At 46.0% G+C, this 22,627-nt stretch overlaps 1 protein-coding gene across 5 annotated transcripts in view; it reads left to right on the forward strand.

The window, feature by feature from the left end:
- Positions 1 to 22,627, forward strand: part of DOP1A (DOP1 leucine zipper like protein A) — a 2,904,166-nt gene that overhangs the window by 1,347,903 nt on the left and 1,533,636 nt on the right. The gene's annotated exons all lie outside the window — the stretch shown is intronic.

Raw genomic sequence — 22,627 nt, forward strand, 5'->3', positions numbered from 1 at the left:
TGTGGTTACACGTGTCTTGACACACGGCTTCCTTTCACATCATTTCACATACATTGTGGATTTCTATCGGTGCAATTATGTTTGCGGGGTTTTGTAATTTTCAGGGATTATTATGGAGTGCACATCGTGGTGGCCACATGTTGTGCATTCTATGGTTGGTCGGTTTTGTCCTCTTTCAATTCGTGATTAATGAAAGGGGGGAGAAATGTTATAATCTGTGATTGTGGGCTGTCATTACTATGGAACGTAAATGGAGTGGAATGCACGCGCCTGCAGGAATGCATTGTATGATTTGAGTGCGTGTGTTCTGAAGAGTCAGTTGATGAGTGCCCGCTGGGTGGGAAGCCGGTGTCTGTTCTCCTATGAACTATCTTGTACTTGGAGACATTAAAGACGTATAAAGAACTCACCTTGAGTGCGCAACCTACCTTATTACACACTTCTCAATTATATACTCCTTATTGTGAGTGTTAGGACGAGGGAGATTACTCCCGATGCACTTCTCAATATCACACTCCTTCTTGTGAGTACTAGGACAAGGGAGATTGCACCTGATGCACTTCTGTGTGGCCCACAAACCCCTACAAGATCTCCTGTGCCTCCTGTTACCTGGTTGCGTGCGGCTGCACTTCACTGGTTCTTCCTGGGGCTGGGATTCATAGCATTTGCGTTCTCCATCTTCTCCTTCCCTCATGGTTGTTTCACAGTCGTTCTGCATCCTGCCGGGAACTACAGTATCAGCAGTGTTGTCCGACCCACCGGTCCACCTCAACGAGGTTCTGTCACTGTGTTCCTGCTGCCAGCTTCTGCTCGGGCTTTGTCCTGCTCGGCCCATGTTGTCGGCGTTCCAAGCACCACCGGCTTGCCTTTCTTATTCGTCCTCGTTCCTGGTTCAAACTTCCCAGGCTGGCGAGATTGAGCACCAGTCTCTCCAGTCTCTCTTGCGCGGCTCGCATGCGCGCTGAGAGCCACACCAACCAACTAGTCCAGTCTCCCTTTCCATTTGAGGTTGATAGTGCTGCCCTCTGTGGTGGTCTTCATGCCTCTTGTGAGCCACCTTGTCTCAGTACTTAGATGGTTTTGCCTACTGCTTCCCCATGGGTTTCTCTTGCTCTTCTTTGTCTCAGTGTTTTCCATACTGGGCACCGTCATGATGTTGCAATAACACATAGTTCTACTAGTGGCAGAAGGGGACATGGTTGGCAAAAATGGTATGGGTGTATGTGACCAGGTTTTAGGGAGACTGATCCCCACATGGTTGTCCTTATTCCCAGGAGGGGAGTCCCTCCCCTTGATGTCCTCCCGCATATTACCACCCCTAGGGGGACTTTTGGTTAACAGCCTCACCTCCCTACCCTTATAGTAAAGGGCTCACCCCGGGGTAAAGTAACGAGACCCGGTGAATCGTCACAAAACCCATCAAACTGTCCCAGAACAACCTGTCCACAGTAGCATGTTGGGCTGGTTCTTGATGGTGCCATAAGATGTTTGACATTCTTCCCTTAATTGTTGCCGACATTCAAAATGTTGTACTTTGTTCGGATTAGGTATTCATCTTTACAGTTACATTTTCATTTAATTTTATGGATCCTTTTCTACCGTGCAGCCATTAGTGAAACATTTGAAAAATATGTACATGAAAAAAAAAAGAATCCGAACACAAGGGTACGTGGAGAAGTATGACTGCCTGATCTCAGGCTCCTGCCTCTTCCAATATAAAGTGAAGAGATTGTGCGGAACCACACTGTCCCTGGACCAGAAAAAGGGGGTTCGGAGCCCACAGGTGAAATTCCAGAGCAGCATAATGTCGGCATTCTGCCGCCCCGAGGACTCGGCAGGTCCTTGTTTGGGAAGTGGGGCGCAGCGAGTAGGCCATGGACAATCCCATCCCCCACACCTGGTGCATGGATGCAGGTGAGGCGAGGAGATACAGGCCCGCCAAGCACCCTTGGCCCAGGTATTGAGGAGTCCTCCTGCAGGGACGTGGTGGCAGCGGCCCTGCTTTGGCAGCCTTCACACAGGTACTTGTTCCTTCAGGCAGGCTCTGTGTGCCCGAGATAGCTGCCATTGGATTGCACATTGCCAAGCAGGGGGTCTCTGTCACCAGGCGGCAATAAGGCTGCAGGGTTGCCAAGCCCCCACCAGGCACATGGCCCCACCACACCCACAGTCCGGCAGCAAGAGAGCTTCATCCTAGCCGCCCCCCCTCCCCCGATGCTAGATGGTTGTGTGAAGTGAGGAGCCCTGAAGAGGGAGAGACACTGGCTTAGCGATTCGAAGAGAGATGGATGCAGCCCCTGACAGGTGTGAAACGCACCCGCATATCGACCCTGGGGCAACAGGGGGTTCATCTTCCATCAGAGTTGGGGAAGGACAGTGGCGCCCCCAGCCACAGGCGTTACTCCCTGCCCAGACATTGCCCCCCCGCCCAAGGAGCCTGAGCACTGCTCTCCCAGAAGCCTTGGGAGCAATCAGACCGCTGTCCTCTGCTACGATAACCAGAGTCCCAAGAAGAGGAGACACCTTAAGCGCTGGTACCTGACACATTTTTTGGCACTTTGAGTTATATCCTGCTGAAGGGACAGGGCAAACACAGAGACTCGGCTCAGTGCCGATGCCCAGAGACATGCAGGCGGGAATGTATAGTGGGGCGCCTGGGAGCGTGCCCTAGCAAAGGATTTTGACGGTCGCGGACCTAAATCACTTTGCTTCTAAAGAGGACACTGTGAGCATCCTGCCAGAAATCAAGGCGCTCAGAGGAGATTTGCAATTATTCCTTGCATGGCAGGTCGAAACGGTGGAAAGTGAGGTGGAGAACTTGGAGAATAACCAGCTAAACGCCAACATGGTGGAAATGCGCCTTGACGCTCTGACAGAGCTGGAGCTGCATGAAGAGGAGGTGACCCTGAAAATGGATGACCTGGAAAACCGAGAGAGGAGGAATAACATATGTATATAGGGGCTGGAGGAAGCTGATGGAGAAACACTGGTGCAGGTGGAGCGCCAGGTGCAAGCCATTGTCTACCTCTTGTTCTCGTCAGAAGGGGGTAAGGAGGTTCGCTTGGAGAGAGCACACAGGGGAGGCAAGCTGTATGGTAACGGTGCACGCTCCATCATGGCCAGGTTCTTGAGGTATAAGGACAAAGCAGACGTTCTAGCCAGAGCAGGATTGCAGCAAGACCTGGAGTACAAAGGTTCCCGCATTGTGATTTACTGAGATTTATCTAACCTGACGCTGTCCCGGAGCAGAGATTGCCAGTCACTCACAAAGGGGGAAGAAGTTTCACGGTTATGGTAGCCCAGCTGTGGAACTCCTTGCCTGCAGCATTAAGAGCAGACCCATCATGTATTTATTTCATATTCATATTTCAGTGTTAGGAAAAAAATAAAATGTGTCTCTTCTCCCTCGATGCATGATTATTGCCACCGCTACCTTCCTGTTCTCATGCTGAATACCTTGCCTGCCTGTATATTTATGTAAAGTAATGCTGTAATGCCTGCATATGTATGTAAAGTATGTCTTTGACAAGTCATTTTTATATCTGCTATAATGTTAAGTAAATAATGTTAATTGTCCTCTTTACCCTGTATATTGCTTAAGTAACTATGTAACCTGCAATGTGCCCAGATACCTGATGGTTCGGTGCGCTATACACATAAATAAACAAACAAAGTGGCTTACAGAGAAAGGGATCAGGTATCGGTGCGTGTACCTATCCGCCTTACAATTCGAAGTAGAAGTGATAGAATACCGGATCACTTCAGCAGAGGAAGCAGAGCAGGCCCTGTGCCTTTTGACGTCAGTCGTCAGAACAGTATCGGACCAGCAGGCAAGCTCCGACAAGAAGGGACAACTGACACCAGTCCCAGGACTTCCCCGGCGCCGCAGAGGATGAACTGGGCGCAAGTACATGCAGCTGAATGGCCCGTCTCTACGAAAATACTTGTGATCACCTCAGCTGCGGTGTGGCGGACAAGAAAGCGCACCAGCTTGTGCAAGGAGAAATGCATGTGTGGGACAATGTGGTTCCTGTGAGACAGCCGGAATAGGGGCACTTATCTCCCATTCCGGGTGGCCCTCAGTAGGACAGAGGGTATCTCTGCATCATTTACTGCAGGTTACAGTTTGCAAAGTTTGTGTTTCAGTTGCACGAAGAAGTTTCACGGGTAGCATGTGCCAATTGTATGTCTAGTTATGGGCATTGTTATGGCCAATTGGTTATGAGGCAATAGGGTCTGTAGGTTAAGTGCCTATGATGGAGCGAGCATATCAGCAAAAGAGGTGATGGGATCTAAAAACTGACATTTCAGTCTGGTCGTGGGCAACCTAAACGTAAAAGGGCTGAACTCACCCACAAAGAGGTCCCTAGACGCGCGTATGTTTCGCAATGCAGTCCTTGATGTGCTGTTCCTGCAATAGACCAGACTGGTGGTGGGGGAGGAGAGGCAGCTGCGAGGGCAAGTTCACCAGGCATCCAGGCCAGTGAAGCCAAGCAGGGCAGAGTAGGGTAGGAATAATACTGCATTAACAGCTGCGACTGCCTGGAGGTGTGGTTATGAAGATGTTTGAGAGACGCTTGCTCACAATACAGGTTCCCTAGACGGGTGACAGTTGTCCTGGCAACACTTTATACCCCTAATCAGGGTCAGGCGGATTTCATCCAGCGGGCCCTTGATGCTATACTGGCCCTTACAGGGGATCTTTTTATCATAGGGGGGGATTTTAACTCTTGGGCTGACAAGGCTCTGGATAGGAAATCGGTGAAACGCTCGACCGTTCCAGAGGGGGAGAGAAGAGCGGGCCACCGGAGCCGGGATATAGACGTTAGAGGGTTAGTGGATGTGTGGATAATGACACACCCAGGACAGAAGGGGTATACTTTTTTCTCCGCCCCCAACACCACTTACACCAGGATTGATTACCTGTTTCTGAACAAGGACCAGGGGGAAAGAATAGTTCACTGTGCTATCCGACCTGTGGGGTGAACGGACCATGACTTGGTATTGATGGAAATAGACATAGGGTGGATCGACAGGGCAGACACTAGTTGGAGGTGTTGTGTTTTTTTGTGGAGGAACCCGATATTTCCTAAACAGCTCTCCAGGGACATCTCAGAATACTTTGAGATAAATGACACGGGGAGATGGATATTAATGTGGTATGGGAAGTGGGGAAGGCCATCTGGAGGGAGATGCTCATGAGGGAAAGAACGCGTGAAAAGAGAGAGCAGAGATTGCAGGAGGAGGCGCTCAGAAAAGATATTGCAGACAATGATTTACAGATGCACGCAGGGGGAGGCTACGAAAAGGAGGAACTTGATGCAATACAGATGAAGAGAGCAGAGTTGAAGGCACTCAGACTGGGGCATACCCAGCGCAAATTCAAATATCTTAAGCAACAATTCTATGAGAAGGGGGACAGGGCAGAGGTGCTGCTGGCGGCTAGACTCAGAGCCTAGAGGGCTCAGAGGTGGGATCACATCAATATATGATACAGGGGGTTCACTAGAGACATGCCTGCGTAAATAGAATGCTTTGCACACTTTCTACAAATGTTTATATGACACAGAATGCCCAGATACTACCTCGATGTCTGCAGACTATCTTAGGGACATTGATATGACGAGCTTCACCGAATCAGAGAGGTCGAACTCCTAGAGCAGAGGTCTTCAAACTGTGGGGTGCCTCCCAAGGGGGGGTGCAGCTGCATTCCCGGGGTGGTGGGGCGCGTGACCCCAGCCTGAAATTTGGCCAGGAGCATAAAATTGTCTCGGACACCAATAAAATAAGTGTCCCACAGTTGCAAATGGCAAGTCATTCCTTTAGTGACAGACGATTTGAATAGTATCCAAAGGGGCGTTTATTGTTAAAATGTAAGCAAATTGTAATATTTAAAGAATATTTATTCAGCAACAATGGTCAAAACTACTAGCTGCATAGTGAAGTAACTCATCAAACTGGTCCACATTGGCCAAAAAAGTGATACATTTTGACCTAAAAAAAACTGGTCCACACTAGCATTTTTGGTTCAAGCATTGCCCTATTGCCTTATTGGCCAGTCCGTACCTGGTGGCTCTTCCATAATGGGCGAGGGGCATCAACCCAGTGGCTCCCTCACCCATTATGGAGGAGCCAGCCCAGTGATACACTGAGCACTCCCTCAGCTGCTTTTTCCACCTGAGGCAATACTCCTGGGCTGGCTGAACTGTCAAAGGAAAACACTGACGGCGCACGATAGTTCATAGCCATTTGGACTTACTGTCCATTTGGCATTTTTGGGGGGGCCCGGCCTGTACATTTTGCCTGGGGGAACAAGGCCTAAAAGGTTTGAAGACCACTGTCCTGGAGTACCCTATTACTACAGAAAAAATGCTGGACGCTATCAAACTGCTCCCCAGCGGGAAGGCCCCAGGTGAGGACAGGTACACAACTAGCTTTTTGAAGCAGTTCACGGGTTGCCTTCTGAGCCACATGACCAAATTGTACAATAATATATTCGAGGCGGGCACTGCGCTGGCATCTTTTAACAATGCACTAATATCAGTAATACCGAAAGAGAGGAGGAAACCCAACCCGGTGCCCCTCATACTGTCCTATATCGTTGCTCAATTTCGACAAAAAGATATTCACACAAATTTTAGCCTTTCGCCTGAAAGGGATGATGCCACGCCTGATACATCCAATCCAGGTGGGCTTCATCGCCGAGCGGCAGGGAGCCAACGCCATACGCAAGACTCTGAACCTTAATGCTTTGAAAGGGTTCAAAGAACATCCCTTCCTTGTCCACAAGTCTTTCTCATCCTGAGGTGCTTCCCCTTGAATCTCTACTAGCAGTCATTCACATCAGGCGTATCAAATGACATAATGTGGAGCCGGCCCACTACCAAGGCACACACAAAGGCACTGTGCCTGTATCTAGCCTGTCTACGCCGTCGAGCCTAGGACCACAACCGCTGTCTCTCACATGTCGTCCTTTCACCAAGAAGGGTAAGCGCGCTGCTCTTATCTCTCATACTGCCCCGCCTTGCAGCTGGGGTTCTGAACCTTCCTCCAACTCCCATTGTACTCTATGCTCTTACCTTAACACTAAACCCTGACACCAGCTACAGCTCAGACACGATCTGCAGCACACCAGCGCTGACGCTTACTCCTCATAGTGAACTTCAACACTGCTCATCTATCACATGCTTTACCTGTGCTTTGCCATGCCTGAAATGTACATGTAAATGTAAATACCCCTTTGCTTTTTACCTAAGTGTACTACTCTGAATCTAGGTGCTTCCCCACTGCATTCTAGTTGAATGTACTATTCTGAATCTAGGTGCTGCCCCACTGAATTTTTAGCTTGTGTATCATCTGAATCTAGGTGCTGCCCCATTGCATTTTTAGCTTGTGTATCATCTGAATCTGGTGCCACCCCATTGCATTTTAGTTAAATGTACTACTCTGAATCTAGGTGCTGCCCCACTGCATTCTAGTTAAATGTACTATTCTGAATCTAGTTGCTGCCCCATTGCATTCTTAGCTTGTGTATCATCTGAATCTAGGTGCCGCCCCATTGCATTTTAGTTAAATGTACTATTCTGATTCTAGGTGCTGCCCCACTGCATTTTTAGCTTGTGTATCATCTGAATCTAGGTGCCACCCCATTGCATTTTTAGCTTGTGTATCATCTGAATCTAGGTGCCGCCCCATTGCATTTTAGTTAAATGTACTATTCTGAATCTAGGTGCTGCCCCATTACATTTTTAGCTTGTGTATCATCTGAATCTAGGTGCTGCCCTTTTAGGCATGCCTCCACCCAGATCAAACTAGTTACCGGCAAGCCACTGTCTATATTGCTCATCCAACCAGCTCCACTAACCAGACCACCAGCACTGCACACCCTCATAGCCAGACCATGATCACCAAGCTCGCTCTTATCAGGTTCCCCTTCTGGCGAGAGCACATCTCCACTGCAAGGAAATTGTGCAAATGGCTCTCCATACGACAAAAAATTGACCTGAAAACCATTTGCCTCACATATAAGGCATTAAACCACTTAGCCCCATCATATCTCACCAATACGTTTACCATGAAACCAGCCACCAGAACCACAAGATCCTCCAACACCTTATGCCTGACAGTGCCCAGATTCTCTCTAAAAAGAGCAGGAGGGACGAGCTTCACAGTACTTGCCTCCCAACTCTGGACTACCTCTCAACATTAAAACTATTGAGTCCTTCCAGATCTTCAGGAAACACGTTAAAGGTTGGCTCCTAAACAAAGAATAGCACTACAGATAGGTGGGCACACCTCCCTCTGCTCAACTATGTCTGTGAACTCTATAAACTGTTGTACTTTGAAAGTGTAGTACCCCCACAGCTCAACTATGTTGGTATACTCTGTAAACTGCTGTATATTGAATTTGCTTTTGTCACATTTTGTAACCATCCTCTTTAAGCGCCCTTCTACCTCTGGGTTTGGAGCGCTATACAAATAAATAAAACAAACAAACAAACAATGTTTTCTGAACATGCAATGCGTTTTGTTTCCTCATCTGCTTTTTGATTTCGACGTGAGGTAAAGTCTGCTCTTTTAGTGTGTGTTGCGCATTTAACGACTGTGATGGCTACTGGGAGTTGTAGTGCTATAATGAGTCTATCTACTAAGGCTGTGTGCTGCACTGGAGTGCTGTCTGCTCAGAGGTAGCCCCTCCTTTTCCAACATGCTAGCCCTGCGTGCACGGTTGACGTCACATAGGTGCAGTCACTGTACACGGTTACTTCCTGGTCTGCGTGTCTCTCGAGCGCGACAATCAGCGCCACTAATTCTGCAGCCTGTGCCAAAAAGTCAGATGGTAGTCGTTCACTTATCAGTACTTCAAACTCTCCATTACCCATGTGCTTCACCACAGCGGCACCTGTGTATCTCTGCCTGTCATGTTGATCGATTCTTGAAGAACCGTCAATAAAGAGAATCTCCCCAACTGCCAACGCATTTTCCTTCACCCTCGGGAGTTCCTCATAAAATTCCTCATAGTTTGAACAATCATGTGCATGCTTGTCTCTGCCAGTGGTTCTGATACAAACATGGCAGGATTCACTATTCTGCATCTGACTATTTTAATCTCCGGATTCGATATGACTACCTCGTAGGCAGAAGCCCTTTGAGATGTCAACGTGCCTTTAGGCTTTTCCAAAATGGCAAACAATGCATGTTCAACAAATAACATCATGGAACACCCCATCATTATGCTGGCGGCCTTTTCAATGGCGAACGCGCCGGCTGCCAAAGATTGTTCGCAAGGCAAATGACCCCTCATTACTGGGTCTAGAATCTCACTGCAATATGGAAGAGGCTTGTACCCCCAACGTGGTTCTCTGTGTGAGAACTTCTGTCATAACAGTGCCATTCGTGTGCGAGAACAAAAAGAATAATTTGGGATCCCTAAAACTGGAGCTGTGCAAATTGCCTTTTTCAATTCATCAAACCCTTTTCCATTTCCTCAGTCCAAACCATATTCTCCTAAATTGCCTGTGCTTTTTTCAGGGCTTGCAACAAGGGCCGTATTTATGAACTTTAATCAAAGACCCATGCTCTTACATAGTTACACAGCCCCAAAGATCTCTGCATGTGCTTTATCGTGAGTGGCCTTGCTGTTTTCAAAATAGCCTCAACCGTCTCAGGAGTAACTTTCTTTCCTTCATGCGAAATTAACTGGCCTATGTACACCACTTATTGTTGACAATATTGCAATTTCTCTTCGTCTACTTTATATCCTTTGCCTGCAAGAATAATCACTAGCTAAACTGAATCGCGTCTGCACTCTTCCTCTGAGGTGCTACAGACCAATATGTCATCCACGTATTGCAATACAACACTTTCAAAATCAATATTGCTTAAGTCCATCTGTAGAACTCTATTAAAAATCAATGGAGACTCAGGGCAAACGAGTACTTTTCAGGCGAGTTTGTCTGAACGTGAATGATGTCAGATCTTGCGAGTCTTTATGCAATGGGATTGAGAAAAACAAATGTTTCAAGTCGATCACAGTGAAATATCATGCTTCAACAAGGATATTACATAAGATTGCCGCCGGAATAGGAACTAGAGGGAACTCGGCCTCTACAATCTGGTTAATCGGGCAAAGCTCTTGAATTAAACGCCACTACCCCCCTTTCCCTTTTTTCACAGGATAAATTGTGGTATTACACAGTGACTCGGATGTCACTAAGATACCTTGTTTTATCATAGCGGATATCGTCTTAAAAATACCTTCATCTGCCTCTCGAGACATGGGATACTGTCATGCTCGAGGTAAAATTGCTACTGGTTTCAATTTAATCTTCACTTCTCCAACCCTCTTCAATAAGCCTACATCATAGGGGCCTGTTGTCCACAATGAAACTGGCACTTTTGCCATGTCTTCATCGAAATATTTGGGGCGTTTCTGTGCTAGCATCATTTTCTGAGGAACTTCACGTTTAATTGCCCTCACCCAATAAGTAATACTCATCTCGAATATCAATTTGTCATCTGACGGATGATCTCCAAACATATCCTCATCAGTGACGTCCGTTAATCTATAACCTTCCCCAATGGCAATCATTGTGCACCATTGTCTGCCTTCATGGTCATTTCCATCAAGCAAAACCATTTCTCCTCACACTATGGCTGCTTGCAACTCTAAAGGAAAGACTTGTCCTTCCTCTTCATCCATAGGCATATTTGGCCTAAATAAGAATTCATCAGGTATTCTCATAGTTCTACCCACTAAACCTGGCAACCATGTTAACAGAATGCTTACTCCATAGTGGAAAACCTCTGGTTCTAACGGTACTCCTCGTATGGCCACTTGTCCTACAAATGGCATAATAAATGTACTCACATTGAAATAATGCATTCCTGGTGTTGAACACACTATGCCTTCATCAGTGAACGAAATCGTCATGTTCTATTTGGTCATCAAATCTGGACCTAATATATTGACAGGTGTCTGCCTTGAATATAACAATGCCACCAACATGTCACACTCTCCTATAGAGACTGGCAATTCTTCAGTAAAAGGAACTAAGCTTGTAGCTCTTGTGAACCCTTGAGTATTCATGGAATTTCCAGACATCAATTTTCCCTCTCGTATACATGAGCATGTTGCACCCGTGTCTACTAAAAAATAAAAGGATTTTCCTCCTATATTGACGTCAACCCTCGGTTCCTCTTGAGGATTGGGCGTCACTGATGGTATCGAACACATCAAGTCTCCCAGTGAGCTGTCCTATTGTGGATACATTCTCATCCCTGTACCTGTGAAAGGATTCCCTCCATCAAAATGTGACACCCCCTATTCTAGGAGTCATTAAATGTCCTGTGCGTGTGCCTTGCTGTATCTGCATGGGTGAATTCTGTGACTGCCCTTGTGGCAGATTCATTATTGCCTGCTATGTTTGTACATCTTGCTGCATTCTCGGCACTTGTGTTTCCTGCACTGCCTGACTCATCTCCATGCTGCTGCGAATATGCAGGGGGGTTTGTAGTCCCCCCTCTTGAAAATTGCCCATTCGAATGGATTGTGTCCTCCCACGTATTCCTCATCTTATGATAATTGGTTATCTCCAGCTTCGCTGCTTCGGAAAAAAAAATTCTCGGCAGAGGGTGCTGTGCTCGAGGTCGTGGCGTCGATTGTCCCTCGACGTTCTCCGTACCGTGTCGACGTCACTGATGGTATAAGTAGCTCGAGCCGCGCCCGTTGCTCCAGTTCTGTTTTTCCGATTGCTTTGCTATTGTGAACGGCGCGCTCCGAGATTTTTTTCGTGAAAATGTCATCTTCTTCAACTCCTTCGACACCCAAGACTGGGTTCAAGAAGTGTATTGATTTTGGATCGAAAATGTCGATCACTGATCCTCACCGAGTTTGTCTCTGGTGTCTCGGTTCTAGTCACCGAACCGACGACTGTGATTCCTGTCAGTCCATGACCGAGAAGGCCCTTCGTGAGAGGAGAGGTAAACTGTCGGTGGGGAGGGAAGTCTCTAAGAAGGCTGTGTCCAAAAAGCATAAGAAAGCGACCGATTCGAAAAAAATCGGATCGACATAGACACTCCAAGAGATCTCGATCTAGGAGTAGATCGAGACACTCTTCTTCCTTGTCAAAAAAACTGAAGAGGAGACATAGATCTCCCTCATCGTCATCATCTTCTGAGTCGACCGAAGAAATTCGATGTCCAACAAAATCGGATTCCCCCAGAAAATGGGAGGAATTCCATAAAAAGATGGAGGTTTTCGAGAATGCGGGCCCGACCCCCTCGAAAGAACCTCGGAAGAGCCATTCCTCTAAGGTCGCTCCATTGGATGACAAAGAGAAGTCGAGAACTACCTTGGTAAAAGCCAGTAGTATCGAAGATACTCGAGTCGACGCCAAGTCGTCGAAGGCTCCTCGTGAGTCAAAGACTCCTCGAGTGTCGAGCACATCTCCGGTGCCTCATTAAAAGCTCAAGTCATCGAAGGCTTCGACAGCTTCATCGACGCCATCGGCGTCGACTGCTTCAGCATCGAAGCCAAGAGCGTCTTCGACACCTGTATCGAAGTCTTCTTCGAAGTCTTCGAAGTTCCCGTCGACAACCTCGAAGGATTTTTCTATTCCTTCGAAGGAAATTGTTGAGGAAGAAAGGAGATTTACTCCGTTGCCCAGAACAGACTTTTTTTAAAGCTATGTCCTCAATTTATGAGGAATCTGGCTCGGAGGAAGGCGAAGTCACTCCCTTTGGAGTTTCATATGGCACAAGACAAGTTCCTGAGGAACTCATTGATCAGGAATCTAGAATGAGAGACCTGAGTGATACTCTACACTCTGCTAGTGGAATTGACACCTCCCCAGAGTTAGAATTTGCCAAACCTGACCCTGCAGAACATGCAGACTCAGGGTACAGAGGTCTTATGAAGAGGGTAGTAGAATACATGGGTTGGGGTAACAATTCACCCGTGTTTGAACAGGACGACATGACAGATATAATTGTCAAAGGTCCCCAAAAAGACCCAGTTCTCCCCTTTCATAGGGCTCTTCAGAGAACAGTAGAAAAAAATTGGGAAAATCCTGATAGCATTGCTGCTACAAATAGTAATTTCCCAAAGAAATACAGACCAGCTGGTACGGATCCTGAATATTTAAACAGGCATCCGACTCCAGAAAGTCTGGTTATTCAGGCTGCATCCACAGCAAAACAAACTGCATAACCCATTATCCCTCCGGATAGAGAGGACAAGAAATTTGATGCCTGGGCCCATAAAGTTTTCACTTCAGGTAGCATGGCCCTGAAATCGACAAATGTCACCTGTACCCTGGCCAGGTTTACCCATACCCTGTGGGACTGTATTTCAGCGGCAGCTGAGCATATTCCGGAAGGCGAGGAAAGGGAAGGCTTCCTGAATATAGTCAAAGACGGAAAGGAGGCAATGGGGGAATGTCTCCAGTCTGGACTGGATACTGCTGATAGCATCAGCAGATCCATGGCTACAAGCACTGTGTTGCGCAGATTTGCGTGGTTGAGGAAGTCAGGGTTTGCACAGGATGTGCAATCCAGACTCCTTAACATGCCCTTTGATGGCTCGAGGCTATTTGGCAGTAAGGCTGACGAAAGCCTAGAAAAACTCCAGACCTCGAAAGCGGCAGCTAAATCTCTTAGTGCCTCCAAGCGCCAGCCTCAGAAAACCTATTCAGGAGCATCTTCCTGGAGAGGTCGTTCTTTTCGCTACTACTCCTCATTTGGTAGAGGAAGAAGTCAGGCTTCTCAAAGAGGCAGAAAAAACTTCCCTCGTGGTAGACGAGGAAGAGGTGCGAAATCAGCCTCAGGAGCGGCATCTTTGCCCTCAGCCACTCCTGCAGGACGGAGGATTGAGACGCATCTTGGCCTTAAGAAACTTGAACAAGTTCCTCAGGAAGGACAAGTTCAAGATGGTGACCCTTTCTCAGATCCTTCAGGCTCTACAACTCCAAGACTGCTTGGTATCATTGGACCTTCAGGATGCTTACTTTCATGTGCCAATCCATCCAGGGCACAGAAAGTACCTGAGGTTCGCGATTGGCAATTCTCATTATCAGTTTTGAGTTCTGCCATTCGGGTTGACCTCCGCCCCAAGGCTTTTCACCATACTGTTGGCGGTTGTGGCAGCAAGTCTCAGGAGAGGAGGTATTCACATATATCCCTACCTGGACTACTGGTTGATCAGGGAAGTTCTCCAGAACAAGCTCAGGAACATCTTTCGATCACCTGCCACTTCCTCCACAAACTGGGCTTCTCCCTCAATTTCAAGAAGTCCCACATGATACCAACCCAGAAACTCCAGTTTATCGGAGCAGTCTTGGACACTTCATCGGGAAAAGCCTCGCCTCCCGAAGTGAGAGCTCTCCACATCCAGCAGATGGTAACAAAGTTTCAGAATGCCCAACATCTACTGCCCTTCGATTTTCTCAGGTTGCTCAGCCTCATGGCATCCTGCATTTTCCTAGTACCAGAGGCCAGGTTGAGAATGAGATCCCTTCAATGGGCACTCAGAACTCAGTGGTCCGAGTTCTCAGGGAATAAGTCGGATCTTCTGCAAGTCCCGAGCGCAGTTGCTCAGGATATACTATGGTGGGCTTGCAACAACATTCTCCATGGAGAATCCTTTTGGCAACCATGGCCGGAGATAACAGTAGTGATGGACGCCTCACTCACGGGGTGGGGAGCACACACCAACGATCTGACAATCAGCGGTCGTTGGTCTCCATCGGAGTCCAAACTACACATCAACCTATTCGAGCTGAGGGCAATCAGACTAGCGCTGAAGGCCTTTCTGCCCTCTGTACAGGGAAAGAATGTCCTGATAATGACGGACAACACAGTGGCCATGTACTACCTCAACAAGAGAGGAGGAGTAGGGTCACTACCACTGTGCAGAGAGGCAATGCAGCTCTGGTTCTGGGCAATACGAAAAGGAATCTCTCTATCGGCAATTCACCTAGCCGGAGAGAAAAACACGGTGGCAGATGCTCTGAGCAGGCAGAGCACAGTCTCCCACGAGTGGGAGCTAGCTCAGGAAGTCCTTCAAGAGATCTTCGCCCTTTGGGGAACCCCTCAAGTGGATCTGTTCGCCACTGTGAACAATCGGAAGTGCGAGCAGTACTGCTCAAGGGAATTTCCTCAAAGAGGAGCTCTGGGAGACGCATTCATAGTGGAGTGGAAGTTTCCACTGCTGTACGCGTTTCCCCCAGTTCCCGTGATTCCTCAAGTAATCAGGAGGTTGAGAAAGTTCAGGAAAACCATGATACTAATTGCCCCGCATTGGGCCAGGAGAATGTGGTACCCGGACCTTCTAGACATGTCCATCTGCCCTCCAATACGTCTTCCGCAAAGAGAGGATCTTCTCTCGCAAGAGGAAGGTCGGGTTCTCCATCCAGAGGTCAAGACACTCAACCTTCACACATGGTTTCTGAGAGGTTGAGATACAAGGATTGGGATCTTCCGGATGGAGTAATGGAGATCTTGCTTTCGGCCAGAAGGCCAGCAACAAAATCTTTATACCGATGTCGCTGGAACAAGTTCAGTAACTGGTGCAAAGATAAGAATGTGGACCCTTTTCAATGTGGCACCCCGTTGGTGCTTTCTTTCCTACTGCATCTAGCCAATCTGGGGCTCCAGATAGGGACAATTAAAGGATACCTTGCTGCGCTGTCTATTTTCAAGCGCACCTCAGAAGAAGTTTCATATTTCAAAATTCCATTGATCATTCAATTCTTAAAGGGGCTTACTAATGTATAACCCCCAGTACCTTTTCATGTCCCAACTTGGGACTTAAATCTAGTACTAAAATTATTGACTTGTATACCTTTTGAGCCTATGCACTCCTGCCCATTGAGGCTCTTAACATTAAAAACTGTACTTCTTGTGGCCTTGTCATCAGCCCGCAGGGTTAGCGAACTTCAGGCTCTCTCATGCAAACCGCCATTTACTACTTTTTATAAGGATAAAGTAGTCCTTAAAGTTAAACCTTCCTTTTTACCAAAGGTAATTTCAGACTTCCATTTGTCGCAAAAGATAATATTACCAACTTTTTATCCTCCTCCTCATTTGGGAAAGGAAGAGGAGAGATTGCACAGACTAGATCCCAAGAGGGCTCTTACTTTCTATATCTCAAGAATGGCTAAATTGAGGCAAGATGACCAACTATTTGTGGGTTATACTGGTCATAAACTAGGATTATCTGTAACAAAACAGACCATATCCCGCTGGATCATCTTAGCCATAACTGAACGCTACAGGTTAGCAGGAAAAGACCCACCAGATGGGCTTCGTGCCCATTCTACAAGGGGTATGGCTACTTCTACGACTCTAAAGAGGGGAGTCCCGGCAGCACATATTTGTTCAGCTGCTACTTGGAAAACAATACACACTTTTGTAAAACATTATTGTTTGGATACTGCCTCCCCTAATGAGGGTTTATTTCCCAAGGCAGTTCTGCATTCTGTCCATGAAAACTGAAAACTAATACTCCCACCTCCAAAATTACTACTGCTATGGGAGTCTATCATAAGATGAGGAATACGTGGGAGGACACAATCCATTCGAAGAACAAGTTACTTACCAACTCTAACGTTCTTTCGACTGGATGTACCTCCCACGTATTCCTCATCGACCCTCCCATCCTACCCTGCAGTACAGTTTATGTTTTCTTACACTTTCCTCTCACGAAGTGTGCATCAGTCATGGGGCACGCTTGGGTGTTCCTCCTATATGTGTTCATCGAAAAAACAGAACTGGAGCAACGGGCGCGGCTCGAGCTACTTATACCATCAGTGACGTCCACACGGTACGGAGACCGTCGAGGGACAGTCGACGCCACGGCCTCGAGCACAGCGCCCTCTGGCGAGAATTTTTTTTTCCGAAGCTGGAGATAACGAATTATCATAAGATGAGGAATACGTGGGAGGAACATCCAGTCGAAAGAACGTTGCAGTTGGTAAGTAACTTGTTCTTCTGCACGAATCCTTGACTACATGTGCGAGCAAAGTGCCCTGACATACCACATGTCCAACATATAGGAGGAGGTCGCCTAATGTGCCCTTTCTGCATGGCTTGACTATCTTCATGCGTGTTTCAAAACCCACTTTGATTGTTCTGGAAGTTACCCTGATTATTCTGGAAGCCTCTACCTCGAAAGCCTCCTCTTCCCCGTGGTGCAAATCCATTATTACCTTGATCAAACTGCCTTTGGTTATTCACCTGCGGCATGTTTGCTGCTTTCTGTGAACCTGACCCGTCTCCACTGGTCAACATTACCCCTTCAATGGTATACTTGAATAGTTTTTTCTGCACTAACTTTGCCTCTTCACCTTTCCGAACAACGTCTTTCTTTCGAGTCTTCTAGTGCAAAAGTCTGCAATAATGCACGATGGACAGCTGTATTTCTGACCACGGCTTTGCTTCCATGCCCACTAATTTCTTGATCTGCTTCTGCACTGACTCTGGCAGCCCTTGGCACAATATATGATAAAATAAAGGTATGGATTTCCTCCAAGCCTCACGTGTCTCCAAAGCCCACTGCTCTTGGAAATTCTGAATGTAAACAAGAGGATCATCCCCTTCCTGCATCTTTTTTGCCATTATAGCTCCCATATCTGATGTGTCTGAATACAGTACTGTACGCGCTTTCCAGACTGCCGCCCTACAGTTATTGAACAGTGCTCCATCATGAGCAGTGTTTACCGTGGTAACACTAGAATACCCTGACCTTGACCAAACGTCATCAGCCCTTTCCCAAAGGATAGTGATCAGGAGACCTTTAATATCCCCTTTATCTAACGTGTTTCCTCCTGTCATTTTCTCCAACTCATGTATCCATTTCCCAGCACCAGAAGTTAAACTCTGGAGTTTACACTTAAAGTATCCTTGTCCATCTGTGGTCAAGGTATATACTGTGGTCTGGCTCCTCCTTTCTCTAACAAGGGAAACTGTGAAATCCTAAACTCGCATTCGTCACCCATCGTCTGGCTGTCCATAGCAGGGACAACGGTACTGCACCGCCATCTTCCTGGCAGTGACCTTAACCTGCTCACATAAGATGGTGAATCCCCCCTCTCACCATGGGATCACCCTCTAGGTGCATATAGATGTATCAATGATTCTGACGCCTGAGTTATAGGTACGTCTAGATCTGACTATCTTCCATATCCATTGAAAAACACCCTTCAGGGCCACATGCGTCATCTTCCTCCTCCCCACGGAAGGTTCCTCTATCTTCGTCTGACATATCCTGTCCCCAACTCGTGTGACTTCTCTCTTCTTCGTCCCTATTCAGAGTTAGCCTATCTAAAGACAACTCTTTAGGCTCAAAACTACATGAGGCTCCCTCTTTATCATACAACTGTGTACTCTCGAGTCGATCGTTTTTACCCGTCCCTTTCAGTTCCTTTTTAGTCCTCATATCATGATGGACTCTATTGATTGCATCCCCAATGCTTCTAGAGTGAAACTCATCCTCTTGATTTGCTCTAGACTGACCTGGTATTGGCTCATGTGCAGGGAAGAACTCTTCTAAATCCTCCCATGCCACTACTGGATTGGGATCCATTACTTCCTTTTCCATACGATCAATGTTGCATGCTCTCTGCCTTCTCTTTCGTTCTATTTCATTGTCAAACTCTCTTCACTTCCTTGCTTCCTCTCTTACCCTTTCTTCCTCTTTTCTTGTCGTATCTCTCTTCTCATTTGCCCTTCGTATCTCTTCGTCTTTGTCTTCTTTTATCCCTTAATCTCTGTTCCTCCTCTTCCTCTATTATTTTCCTTTCTAGTCTTTCTCGCTCTTCGATTGCCCTCTGTCTGTTATATTTTCTTTGTTCCTCTGCTCTTTCCTGCTTTTTCAGTTGCTCATCTTGATACAACTGTTCCCGTCTTTGTCTATCCTTTCTTTGGATTCCATCTTCTTTAAATCTCTCCTCTCTCTCTCTCTATCCTTTTTGTCCCATTCGTCTTTATCTTCCATTTGCCTTACGTCCTTGATGCTCTTACCATCGAGTTTGAGCAAAATCTGACCACCATCAATTTGTTCTGTATAAGTGCAAACTCATCAGTCCTATCTTTTTCTCCTTTCCATCCCTTTATTTCCCATTGTATATCTAAGGATGTACTTGGTCAATCACTTCTCACCTTATCGCGTCTCTCCTTGTCCCTCAGGACTTTAGGGATTACATCTCTCTCATAAATGTTCTCTGGGCCCTCGTCTCTGCTTTGCTTAGGGGACTCATATGCCAGGTTGCTGTACCCTGTTGCTGCCTTTAGCTCCCTTAATGGGAATAACCCGTCATCTTTTTTACTATCGCCATCTGCTTCAGGCACGGCAGGGGGAGCACAAGGCTCCTCATCCCCCTCTTTGCATATATTAAGTATCCAGTCTACAGGAGGCAGCTCTTCTCTTTCCTCCTGGTACATTTTCCAGAGCTCTAAGCTCGCTAATAGTTTGTCTAACTTTTTTCCTGTGTATGCTGCATGCAAGTATGTCGTCATATGCTGCAAAACTGCCTTCGATGGTGATCCCTCTTTTGGCCGTGGCATGAAAATGTTATCTGCCATGCCCTTAACACACTCTGCACGGTATTGCTTATGTTTGGGTGCGTGTTTCCACAGCTGTTTGCAGAGATGTATAAGCGGAGTAATATCCTCCATTTTGACTCATCACACTTGACTGTCAATACTCACCCTTACTCTTTGCAAATTTCAAAAATACGTTTAAAAAAAAAAAACAATATGAGCGTGCACCAATTGTCCCATGCTCCAAACCCTCTATATCACGTTTTTTTTTACTTTAATCTACTTTTTCACTAAACACCTTCAATTCCAATTAATACAAAATGAATTCTTAAATCTTGTTTTCCTTTTCACATCTGTCAATTCTTCTATTGTTTTTTCACCATGTACAGTCACATCAGCCAAACGGACATAATCGGCCGGCCACATATATGTCTTTTCCTCAAGACTTATCCTACCCCTAAAAAATACCCCGATTGGGATGTGAACCGTTCTCTTTAAACTTGTCTTTAACCACGTTCGTAGCCTACGTCCACCATAAATAGTGCCCTAGAAACAGTTCCTTCTGTTACGTCTTTACGACGCAGGAAACTCTGCATACTCTTTATCGTGGCTCCTTTCCTCACAATACCTCTTAATTGCTTGGCCTCTCCTCAAGTAAATTACTTAATATTCAACGCTCATTGTTCTCAAGTTACTTTACCCCAACCTCCCTCCGTTACTCGTTTTTCCCTTATCACTTTTTCCACTCACTGCACAATTTTGTCCCCTCACTCAGTTTTACTCACCATTTGCTTTTTTGACTTCCGACTCTTGGGATCGTTCGCCTCTATCGGCCACTTCAACTTTCCATTCTTTCAGCTCCCGGTAGACGCCGGGAGGGGATTCTGTCGGAAACCAGGGGACCCGTCTCACCTGAGCTTGCAAGACTGATAATTAAAAATAAATTCTGCTATCTACTGGTAGCTTCACATCCTTTCAGCCAAATGGCAGAGTTCCTGCGATATTTCTGGGACCCCAAAGCCTACTTTTTCGATGGATTTTTAACCATCATCTCTGCTACCACGTGAACTGGAGGAGTCCAGGCCTTTAAGACGAGGTAGCAATAACCTTGAGATGAATGGGGATGCAGAAGTTACTTAAACATCAATAATTGAAACGACTCAGGTTGTTGGCAAAAGGATAACTGTTTTAATATCAAATATCTAAAACGGGGAGTACAACGGACATCAACGGATGTCTCAGCGCAAGTTCTCTCAGTTCATCTTAAAAAAAGCTTTCTTTTATAACAAGAATTCATCATAGGTGACGTCAATTTACGTATCTACCAACATCAGCCTACGTGGTAAACTACAAAAACCTAGTGGCTATTGTTATAGGGTCTAAGGGAACATCTAAGTATACGTTCCATACTAGTCTGAGAAAGTGATAGGCTCCTTAACATCATGTGGGGCAACTAAGTCCTCCCCTGAAACAGGTCACTATGAACGTCACTAAATACACGACGTCCCATTGGTTACACAAACTATAGGGCCCTTAATCACGCGGTTCCCTACAATTGATTGGCACTCTAATTTCCGTCAGTTCTTTTCCACCTACGTTAGCAGCACGAAGGCTGGGCTTCCAGGTGCTGGCGAGCTAGTCTTAACCATAGCTTCTCACCAATTAGCATAATCATCTATCATCACCTCAGTGGTCTGTTGTCAATTAGGACTTTGAACTTGTCCTTGAGAGTGTTCTTTGCTCTGGAGAATGCAGGGGAGTGAAGGAACGCTCTGCCTTCATGCGTAGGTGTGGTTGTCTTGTTCGTCCAACTTCATCCTCCTACGTGACTGAAAACCACAAAATCGAGCTTCTGGTGCATTTAAAATACTATTTTCTAATAGACCTCTGACTTCTTCCTTGTTTTTGTCCATGTCTTCTGAACAGGAGTTTCATTCTTTCACACAATTTGTATCCAATGTCTGCTCATCCCAGCCTGATACAGCCTTGGCTTCATGGGCTCATTCAGCCTTGCCTTTCTAAGTTTCACTTTTCTAATTCACTTGTTTTTAACTACGACACACTGGAAAAAGAGGCCTTCCTTTTTTAGTCCAGCTCTGCTATAACACGTAGTGGAAACATCCATTCTTTTACTCACTCCTATATATCAATATGTTGGCGCATGCCGCAATCTATTCACTATAAAGATAGCCTCAAGAATACTTCGTCTGCTTGCGTTTCTTTGCATATGTACACGCATAAAATGACTTGATATCTTCATCAGTTTTGTAGCATAAGTTTCTTCATCTTGTTCCCAAGATGTCACTTAACTTTGATACTTTCTTGATGCCTTATAGAATATCTTCATTCTCTTGTCTCTGCATCTCTTCTATGTACGTCGGTTTCGACTCTTGTGTGACGTCACCATTCTTTTTTTTTAATTAAAATGTTTTGTTTGATTTTACAAACTTTTCATTTTCTTTTGTTTTGCAGATATATTACATTATTAAAAAAAGAAAAGAAAAGTAAAACATTATTCAGAAAACATTATTCGCTTGCGTTTCACTCGTTCAGCTTGTTTTCTTTGTTGATTTCCAGCCAGGATTTGATTATTCTCAAAATTAGACGTTTGTCTTGTCCTCTTAATAAATTGTCCTATCTTTCTTGAGTTGTCAATTGTTTATGCAATATCCCAAAGTAGTCTCTGTACAAGGATCTTTGATTCTTCAGTGCCGGGCAAATCATGATCAGATGAAATAGAGTTTCCGTGATGTTTATAGCTTTACAAAAGCGACAATCAGAAGTTACTTTGTTTGATTTGTCCGTCATTGCTTGATATTCCCGGGTCGGTAAGATGTTAAGCTGAAAACGTAAAAACAGATCACGTATATTACGGTCTGGGAAATAGTTTAAGTACCCTGGCAACTCATTGAGCGCTCTTGTTTCAGTTTCACATTTTAAATATCGTTTGTATTTACTTTGTTCAGCGATGGATTTGATCCAATCATTGGTCTGTATTTTATGCTTTGCATACTGTGGCCTGTTGATCAGCATTTCCTCAGAGATTTCTTCATCTTGCAGTTTCAGCTTGATTTGAAGTCCATTTAGT

The sequence above is a fragment of the Ambystoma mexicanum genome, chromosome 4p (genome assembly GCF_040938575.1).
Source record: "Ambystoma mexicanum isolate Mex_15411 chromosome 4p, UKY_AmexF1_1, whole genome shotgun sequence".
In the NCBI taxonomy this organism is placed as follows: Eukaryota; Metazoa; Chordata; class Amphibia; order Caudata; family Ambystomatidae; genus Ambystoma; species Ambystoma mexicanum.